The sequence below is a fragment of the Schistocerca americana genome, chromosome 1 (assembly GCF_021461395.2).
Source record: "Schistocerca americana isolate TAMUIC-IGC-003095 chromosome 1, iqSchAmer2.1, whole genome shotgun sequence".
NCBI classification, from domain to species: Eukaryota; Metazoa; Arthropoda; class Insecta; order Orthoptera; family Acrididae; genus Schistocerca; species Schistocerca americana.
In genome coordinates this window covers 986,547,295-986,557,250 of record NC_060119.1, presented here as the reverse complement: position 1 = coordinate 986,557,250, position 9,956 = coordinate 986,547,295, and positions in this window count along the sequence as shown.

The window sequence follows — 9,956 nt, the reverse complement described above, 5'->3', positions numbered from 1 at the left end:
ACATCACACACCTGCGACCGTAGCGGTCGCGCGGTTCGAGACTGAAGCGCCTAGAACCGCTCGGCCACACCGGCCGGCAAACAATTTAAATGCGGAAATATTTAATTTGATGATGTATTATGAAGATTAGGCCTGATTAGTTACATTCAGACTGTCAGTCTCTCTGCGTACTTCCTGTTTAGCGCAATATTTTAGCTAACACTAATTCTTGTGCAGTCAGAAGCCTGCTCCAGTTAGTTTTACGACATCGGTACCTGAGGTCTACCTTCTGAAATGTCAGTTGTCATTAGGCATGGAAAATTAGCATTGGAGTACATAGTGTACTTGAGAAACTTTAAGCACTGGCATGATGAATGTGTGTATATGTCGAAATATTTTCTACTTGTTTTACATAGCAGACATATTTTTGTAGACTTTTAGAATGCTGTGAGATGATGAATGAAGTATAGTACCTGATTTGAACCTTACAGCGTTTATTTTCATGTACTTAACCTCAGCTAGAACCTAGATAGTTGATGTAAACATTTTAGGTATAGAGATTGAAGCGGCGAGTGAAAATTTGTGCTAAGGCCAGGAATCGAACCCAGATCTCCTGCTTACTAGACAGATGCGTTTGTCACTAAACCACCTTGGCACAGCGGTTCAGACATTTGCACAGATTACTCTGGCACACTTCTGACTTCGAACCAAATTTTCACTGCTGCCGCAATCTATCTTAAATTCCCCATTTCACACTAAAAAAATTTCTGAGGCTCTCCATGTTCTGGAGTAGCAACTCGGCATCGAACGTAAATAGGGGATCCAGCCTGAAACACAGGAGCAGGTACTTATACAATTTAAATGACAGATTTACAGCCTATTTACATAAAATTGTATCTCTATGAGACCTGTAAAGTCTCTGAAATAGTGCCATTTTAATTTATAAGTATCTGCTCCTGAGTTTCAGGCTATGTCCCCCATTTACATTCGACTGGAGGTGCCATTCCAGAACTTGGAGAGCCTCTACAATTCTGTTTGTGTGTAAGTGGAAATTTAAAGTAGACTGGGGCAGTAGTGAGAATTTGGAATGAGGAGGGAGATGTGTCAGCGTAATCCGTGCAGTTCTGTGAACCGTTGTGTCAAGGTGGCTTAATAGCTAATGCACCAGCCTAGGAACCAGGAGACCTGCGTTTGATTCCCAGCCTTTGTACATATTTTCACTCGCGGCTTCAGTCTATATATATAAAATCATATCTGTATGAGATCAGTAAAACCTCTGAAACTGTGTCGTTTAAACTGTTGTAAACATCGCACTTATTGCGCTGCCGATGTATTTTTTTTTTAGACATTTTAGAATATTCCAATGTATTGGATGCGCAAAATAATTAATTCACGATTTTCTTGTGTTTTTAACAGTGGAGACATCTGTTGGTGACACTGAGAACTACTTGTGGCACAACAATCGAACAGTCTGCATTTTCTACAATGTAGCCACAATATTAACGTCAAAGAAAGTCGTGGTACAAACATCGAACTATCCTCGCTTTTTCAGTGCAGCCTTCTACTGGTGACACGAACAGCTGGAATGTGGAAAAAAAACTTGATTTAATTTCGCGTTTTCAGGTTTTGTGGGATAGTATCTATGGTAAAACCCATGTTCAACAATTATGCATACCTAATTCGTTATTTATATTTTATAAATTTATGTTAGTTTTTAATTATGTATAGAGATATATGCCATATACTCGTTCCAATATTCCAATATTTCAAAGTGAATGATATATGCTTTAAAATAAATTTGTCAATGTGTCTGAAGAGCGAGTCCTCAAATGAATTTCTTGAAGTCAGTAATGGAGCCATGGTTGACAAAAGTTTTGGTATTTTAGGCAATTAAGGTCCTTTATCGTATCTGGCTACCGAACAGTTTCCGCAGTGTATGATGCATCGTTGTTTTATTACAACAATACGTTTACAGAAAATGTAATTGTGAATAGCTGGTCTCGCATGTTTAAGGTGCCACATCCCTTCCTTCTCTTCCCTACCATTCCCCCAATGGCCTTGGCATGTGACTGGATGTGACGATGCTGATGCTGACGTCAGTGGAAAATGACATGCACAGTTGTCTCAGCTGTAATAAACTGAAGAGCGAGAGAAACTGGTACACCTGCCTAATATCGTGTAAGGCCCCGCGAGCACGCAAAAGTGAGACAACATGACGTGCCATGGACTCGACGTATGTCCGAATTAGTGCTGGAGGGGACTGGAACGGTGGTCTGATCATTTAATATTAAAAGACTACGACCAAGGTGTGGACGGAGCCAAGGAATTGACGTATCAGACGTGATAGAACACATAAATGATTTATTCATAACATACAATACGTAACACCAACTACGTAAATCCTGCTTCGATGCTTACAATTGCCCAAAATGGGAGGGTCACCACTTTCGAATTGGAAAGGCTTTAATTTAAGAAACTAAAACGCCTATTATAATTTTTAAAAATAATAACACGACACATACGTAAGCACTAAGTAAACGCACTCTTAAATCTTTAATTATTAATCACAAAGCGTGGGTTTACCGCATTTAAATTCTCATTGCAATATAAAACATAAATACATGAATTCACAACACAGCATGGCTTCAAAATTTCTACCTGGACAACCTATGGTCCTAAAACATTCGTATTACATTCCAGCCAATCACATAGATAACTTATAAGCACGGTTGGTAAAATACAAACGTATGCGCTACAATCAATTTTGATAATTCACAATCACTCAAAAAACATCAGAAGTTCGATACGGAGCATGTAAGCCTGTTTATACAATCTTTCGGATCAAAATAGGCACGATGGCCACCATAACAGAAGTGCGCTAGTTGCTTTTAGGATAGGTGCTCCCATTAGCTTAATCACTGAGTGGACATTTACTTAAGCGACAGGTAAGATAGTTAATGCAAATATAAGGTATTTCTAAAGTTTCTTTTTTTCTTCCTCCCTTTTAACAAGGGGGTTTCAGTAAGGTGGAAATTACACTTTGAGGAGACGCAATAGCAATCTAGCGGGCACGCCTTCACGAGGACGCCATGCCACTACACACGTACTAAACCAGCCGCGTATCCGCTGTTCAAGCCACACATTAACAACACAGTTCCATATTCCTGACACCCAAATAGTCGGGATCAAAACAAAATCAAAAATCCCAAGAGCACAAGATCCAGCATAGCTTCAGAACAGATCTTACTTCATGCGGTTGCCTTCACAAATACAGGTATCGAAATGAAAACTAGAACGTGTAACAACATTCCCTAATCAGCACAATGTTCTTCTTTAGGTCCCGATAGTGCTAGACACACCCTCCAACTGACAAACCGAAACCAATGTGACCCCTTATCAGCTCCGTGACAGGACTCTAACCCCCAACTACTGTCAGTGCAACTCACTTAGAATAAATACATCGCAAATATTATGGCGGACACATATACCCAGGGATTAACAAAACACTAGACTGAATTAGAATTAACCTTAATAATACAGCACTAGATATTGGGAGACAAGGAACTAACTCCCCACCCGAAACTCTGCAACCACAGGGCGGGAGGATGAACTACCAAAACCTAGAAGTGCAAACGTACACAAGTAACTACCAAAACACATCACTACTCCGGTTAGTAACGATGCGTGGAGCAATCTGCACTGTCAGAATTGCACCAGTGAACAGAACAGAGGATTGCCACAGCGGTGGCCACAAGGCGGGAAAGACGACTGGATGAACTCAATCCCAAAGGATGATCAACTTGAAACCTTCACACCTAACTTCTTTTCTCCTTTCCCTCGGCGCACTTCGTCGTTTGTCCGGGACAGCTGTGCTCAACTCTGAGCCGTCCACAGTCGTCCCGGCAGACACCGACCCAGCCGAACTGCTCCCGGACTAATGGCTCTGAGCACTATGGGACTCAACTGCTGAGGTCATTAGTCCCCTAGAACTTAGAACTAGTTAAACCTACCTAACCTAAGGACATCACAAACATCCATGCCCGAGGCAGGATTCGAACCTGCGACCGTAGCGCTCCCGGACTCAAACCCTCGCCGAACGGCGGCTCCACCGCCCCATGATGGTTACTGTTTGTTTGCCTTCGTCGACGCAGGCGATGATTAGACTGCCATCAGCCTCCCGCGGACAACCAGTGAAGAGTGGACAGAGGGGCCCAACCAGGCCGGCGTTCCTCCACGGGTAGAAGTGCGGGTTCGATAACAACACCCGTTCGCGGAAGACAGGATGTCGACGTCACCAGAGCAGACACGAAGGCCACTGTGCGACAGCCTCCTCCAGCGTGACCGCGCTCGCCTATAAATAGTACAGGCCAAAGGTCTGCTGCAGTAAACACGTGAGTCGGTCATGTTACCAACCTACGATTTCTGAGTACACCAAACACAGAACTCGCAATCGATAGTGGGTACACTACGGGCGGGAGTTCAAACGAAAGAGCTTCATAAATGACCAACCCTGAACAACCGCAGAGAAACGAAATAGAAGCGAAGCAATAAAAGACAGCAAGGAGATGCTAGAGCCAGATCGCGCCCAAACACTGTCGATTACCAAAAATATTGGCTCCACACGACGCTCAGGAAAGGATCCGTGGCAAGATGGAAGTATACACGGCTCAGGAACTGATACCATGAATCCTGCAGGGCTGCCCATAAATCCGTAAGCCTACGTGGGGGTGGAGATCTCTTCTGAACAGTACTTTGGAAGCCATCGCAGGTATGCTCAATAACGTTCATGTCTGGGGAGTCTGGTGGCCAGCGGAAGTTTTTGAAGTCAGAAGAGTGTTCCTGAAGCCACTCCGTAGCAATTCTGGACGTGTGGTGTGTCTCTTTGTCCTGCCGGAATTTTCCAAAGTCGGTCGGCATGCACAATGGACATGAATGGCTGCAGGTGGTCAGACAGATGCTTACGTGCATGCCACCTACCGGAATCGTATATAGACATATCAGGGGTCCCATATAATTCGAACTGCACACGCCCCACACCATTACAGAGCCTCCACCAGCTTGAACAGTCCCCTGCTGACAGGGTCCACGGATTCAGCCGCGCAGAGCGGCCGCGCGGTTTGAGGCGTCATGTCACGGATTGCGTGGCCCCTCCCGCCGGAGGTTCGAGTCCTCCCTCGGGCATGTGTGTGTGTGTGTGTGTTATTCTTAGCATAAGTTAGTTTAAGTAGTGTGTAAGCCTAGGAACCGATGACCTCAGCAGCTTGGTCTCTTAGGAATTCACACACATTTGAACATTTTGTCCATGGATTCATGAGGTTGTCCCCATACCCGTATACATCCATCCGCTCGATACAATATGAAACGAGACTCGTCAGACAAGGCAACAAGCTTCCAGTCGTCAACAGTCTAATGTCGGTGTTGACGGGCCCAGGCGAGGCGTAAAGGTTTGTGTCGTCAGTCATCTTGGGTACAAGAGGGGACCTTCGGCTCCTAGCCACATATCGATGATGTTCTGTTGACTGGTTCGCACACTGATACTTGTTGATGGCCCAGCACTGAAATCTGCAGCAGTTTGCAGAAGGGTTGCACTTCTGTCACGTTGAACGATTTTCTTCAGTCGTCGTTGGTCCCGTTCTTGCAGGATCTTTTTCCTGCTGCAGCGATGTCGGAGATTCGATGTTTTACCGGATTCCTGATATTCATGGTACACCAGTGAAATGGTCGGGGAAAAATCCCCACTTCATCGCTACTTCGGAGATGCTGTGTCTCGTCGCCCGTGCGACTCACTTCAATCTTGATAACCTGCCGTTGTAGCAGCAGTAACCGATCTAACAACCGCGCCAGACATTTGTTAGCTTATATGGGCGGTGCTAAGGGCAGCGCCGCATTCTGCCTGTTTACATGTCTCTGTATTTGAATGCGCATGCCTATACCAGTTTCTTTGGCGCTTCATTGTGTGGCACCATAGACAAGAAAGCGCTGATGCTGATATTATCATAATTTCCGCTACTACGCCCAGTGACCGACTGCTCATATCAGTTGCAGCTTGGAGTTTTCCAAGTAACTTCAGGCTTTTGTTCGGTGATGCCGCAATTTTCTGTAGAACGTCGAAGATTTTCGTACTTCCACGTACAATAGTTTGACAGCGTGGTAAATGAAGGCTGTCCCTAATGATCTTATGGCACTATTGGCCGGGGGAATGGTTGTATTTCCATCTAACAAAAGTGTGTCTTTAACAACACGATAGTTCGTGATCCTTACCCGCGGCTTGCTGATTCTACACCACTGATGCATTCGATTAAGTACACTAAACGAGTTGCAAGTGGATTGCTGTTGGTTGAAACCTGTAGATCGTTAGTATAAGGAGTCATTAATTCTATCAGTCCAAAAGTGAAGCGTGGATTTCTAAGCAAATGCCGCAAATGATTGGCCTGCAGCCCGATTCGACGAACGCACTTGACGAGACACTTGATTACATAGCGACGCCCGACACGACATCTGATTAAACAATCCCCGACAGTAATCATCGGATCCATGGGAGTCCGGCTGTGTATAACTCTAGCGAACATTTCATAAGACACAGAGGGTCAAACGAGCTTCACTGTCAAAGATACACGCAACAGCATGTTCCAGGAACCAGTTATTAACAGTTTTGATTGCATCCTAAGCGGAACGCCATTGTTTGAATGCATTCAGGCACTTGTTGTTGTCCAGTAACTCCCTTCACTTCCTGTCGGCATTTCAGTATGGAAACTGATGAGGAAAAAATGGGCTCCGACCATATCGCCGGTTCTTTTATTACTTCCACTCAAAATTTTCATATCTCCGAAACTTTTCCCAAACTGATGCAGTGATTTAGTTTGATATTTATGAGAAAACTGGAGAGGTTGTAAGTAGGCTGTTTAGGTTTTCTTATTGGTAACGCCACGTAGCGCTCTGTATGAAAAATCACTGGCTGTGCTTTGTGCAGTCTGTGGCTAGTTTGGATTGTTGTCTGCCATTGTAGTGTTGGGCAGCTGGATGCGAACAGCGCGTAGCGTTGCGCAATTGGAGGTGAGCCGCCAGCAGTGGTGGATGTGAGGAGAGAAATGGCGGAGTTTTGAAATTTGTAAGACTCGATGTCATGAACTGCTATGTATATTATGAATTATCAACACTATTAAGGTAAATACATTGTTTGTTCTCTATTAAAATCTTTCATTTGCTAACTATGCCTATCAGTAGTTAGTGCCTTCCGTAGTTTGAATCTTTTATTTAGCTGGCAGTAGTGGGGCTCGCTGTATTGCAGTAGTTTGAGTAACGAAGATTTTTGTGAGGTAAGTGATTTGTGAAAGGTATAGGTTAATGTTAGTCAGGGCCATTCTTTTGTAGGGATTATTGAAAGTCAGATTGCGTGCGCTAAAAACATTGTGTGTCAGTTTAACCACAGTCATATATAATTGTTCAAAGGGGACGTTTCATAAGAAATAATGGTATTGGTGGGTCATCAAAGATGCAGACCCACTGTAGTCCGTGTAGAGAGAATGGTATTCGTGGGCCACCAATACCGTAATTTCTAACAAGACTACAGTGGTCTGTTCTGTGATGACCTACCTACCAATATTCTTCAAAACTTCGACTGACTCTGACAAACTGCCTATTGGCTTCTGTCTCGGGTTCTTCGGCCGACGTTCATCTAATGATTTTTCTGACGTTTCGCCAGCACGAGTTGCTGCATTGTCAAAGCTTCACCCTCCATTGCCGGTGGTGAACTGCAGCCGAGCTCGCTGGCGCAGACTATATGTACCTGGCGCGCCAACGTCCGAGCACTTCTCCGCGGTCATTTCCGGTGCGGTTCTCATCTTGCTACCTGCGACGGTCGTTCGCTGCAGTACGGGAAGCCAGGATCTGCTGTGGGTTTGCTCTGTTGTGACCCATTACCTGTCAGCATGTCAAGAGTCAGCATTGTCTTTCTGTTGGAAGGACAACACTGCTTCTTCAAGACTGCATGGAAATCCACTACTTCCGTGTGCATTTTCTTTTACTGCTCATACTTTGAGAAAAACACTGTAATTTTACTGTGATGAATGATCAGGACTGCCTTTATGGACTGTGAAAAAATTTTTGCTTTTGACCAACATTGTATAAATAAGTGTGTGCATTTGATATCTTTCTTACTGTAATTATGAAAAAATTTTTCAAATCTGTATTGGCCAGTGCCCAAAACTATTTGTAAAATTTTTTGTGGTGAGCATGGGGGCTATGTATGTAGGCTGTTTAGGTTTTCTTATTGGTAACGCCAAGTAGCGCTCTGTATGAAAAATCACTGGCTGTGCTGTGTGCAATCTGTGGCTAGTTTGCATTGTTGTCTGCCATTGTAGTGTTGGGCAGCTGGATGCGAACAGCGCGTAGCGTTGCGCAGTTGGAGGTGAGCCGCCAGCAGTGGTGGATGTGAGGAGAGAAATGGCGGAGTTTTGAAATTTGTAAGACTCGATGTCATGAACTGCTATGTATATTATGATTTTTCAACACTATTAAGGTAAATACATTGTTTGTTCTCTATTAAAATCTTTCATTTGCTAACTATGCCTATCAGTAGTTAGTGCCTTCCGTAGTTTGAATCTTTTATTTAGCTGGCAGTAGTGGGGCTCGCTGTATTGCAGTAGTTCGAGTAACGAAGATTTTTGTGAGGTAAGTGATTTGTGAAAGGTATAGGTTAATGTTAGTCACGGCCATTCTTTTGTAGGGATTATTGAAAGTAAGATTGCGTTGCGCTAAAAATATTGTGTGTCAGTTTAAGCACAGTCATGTATAATTGTTCAAAAGGGACGTTTCAAGGTGCACCATTCATCCTACTACAAAACTAACGGAAAATCATAGATTAAAATGAATTTTAAATCAGCACACTTTACAATGTAGAATACTAATATAATACCTGCAGCAAACACCAGGCTTCTGTTTTAGACAGGCTTTACTAAATGAGACATATTCTACTTTTCAGTCGCTACTAGCATAAAACACGTTCTCACATGCATGTTTAGTTCCCAGCACTCTTCTTGGTGCCATTGTTACATCGTCAGTTAGTGATAATTACAGTTCCACTACGAGTGATGGCTCTGCTCCATCTCTCACAAGATCTGTTCTTCACAGGAATCATTCTTTCTTCTTCCCCTAATGCCTATTATTGAAAATACGGTCCTAAAGTCAATCAGCTACAGACGCCTCCTCGACTGTAAGACGCCTGCGTTGAGGTGATGAAAGGAAATATGAACAAAGAGGCCTTTCAGACTTGTCATCAGCCGCCCACTGGCACACCAAGTCCTCGGAGATTAGCAGCCGCGCCAACTCGCCGAAGACTGCGCACGTTTCGCCTCTGCATCGCCGCAAGAGGCCTCATTTGGCGAAGTAGTCAGGCGGCGGCGGCGCTGGTTTGTACGTTGTATGAGGCAGCAAGGGTGGGAGGGGAGTCCCAGAGGCCGCCGTGTTCTCGCCCGGGTCCTCTGCTTCACTCTCCGACACCAGCACTGTGTGGCCCACAGCCATTCTCCTCGTCCCCTGTAATGTGAAATATGAATAATGGAGCGCTTCACCTAATATCTTGGAGCTGTGAATCGTCATACAAGCAGAACAAATAATACACGTTCAACATTTTAAGTATTTCCGATGCGCGGGACGTGTAAACAGACTAAGTAATGTCAGTTAGAATAATTTATTAGTGAAACTTTAAGGGAAAATGTAGTTGTTAAACTTATCAGTATCAAATAATGCGGTTTGATTGATAAACTGATGTAGATGTAAAAATAGGTTTATATATTCTCATTTGCATTGCAGTATATCAGCGTAAACGTGGCGGCATACAGCTCTAATGTGCAATATAAGAGTAGATTGGGAAATTAAATGTTTTCTTATAAGAAAATAAATATCAAGCAATCATCATTACTGATGATGATAGATTTAAGTGGAGTAGGACGTCAAACAGGCCGACTTGGAGCAGGAGA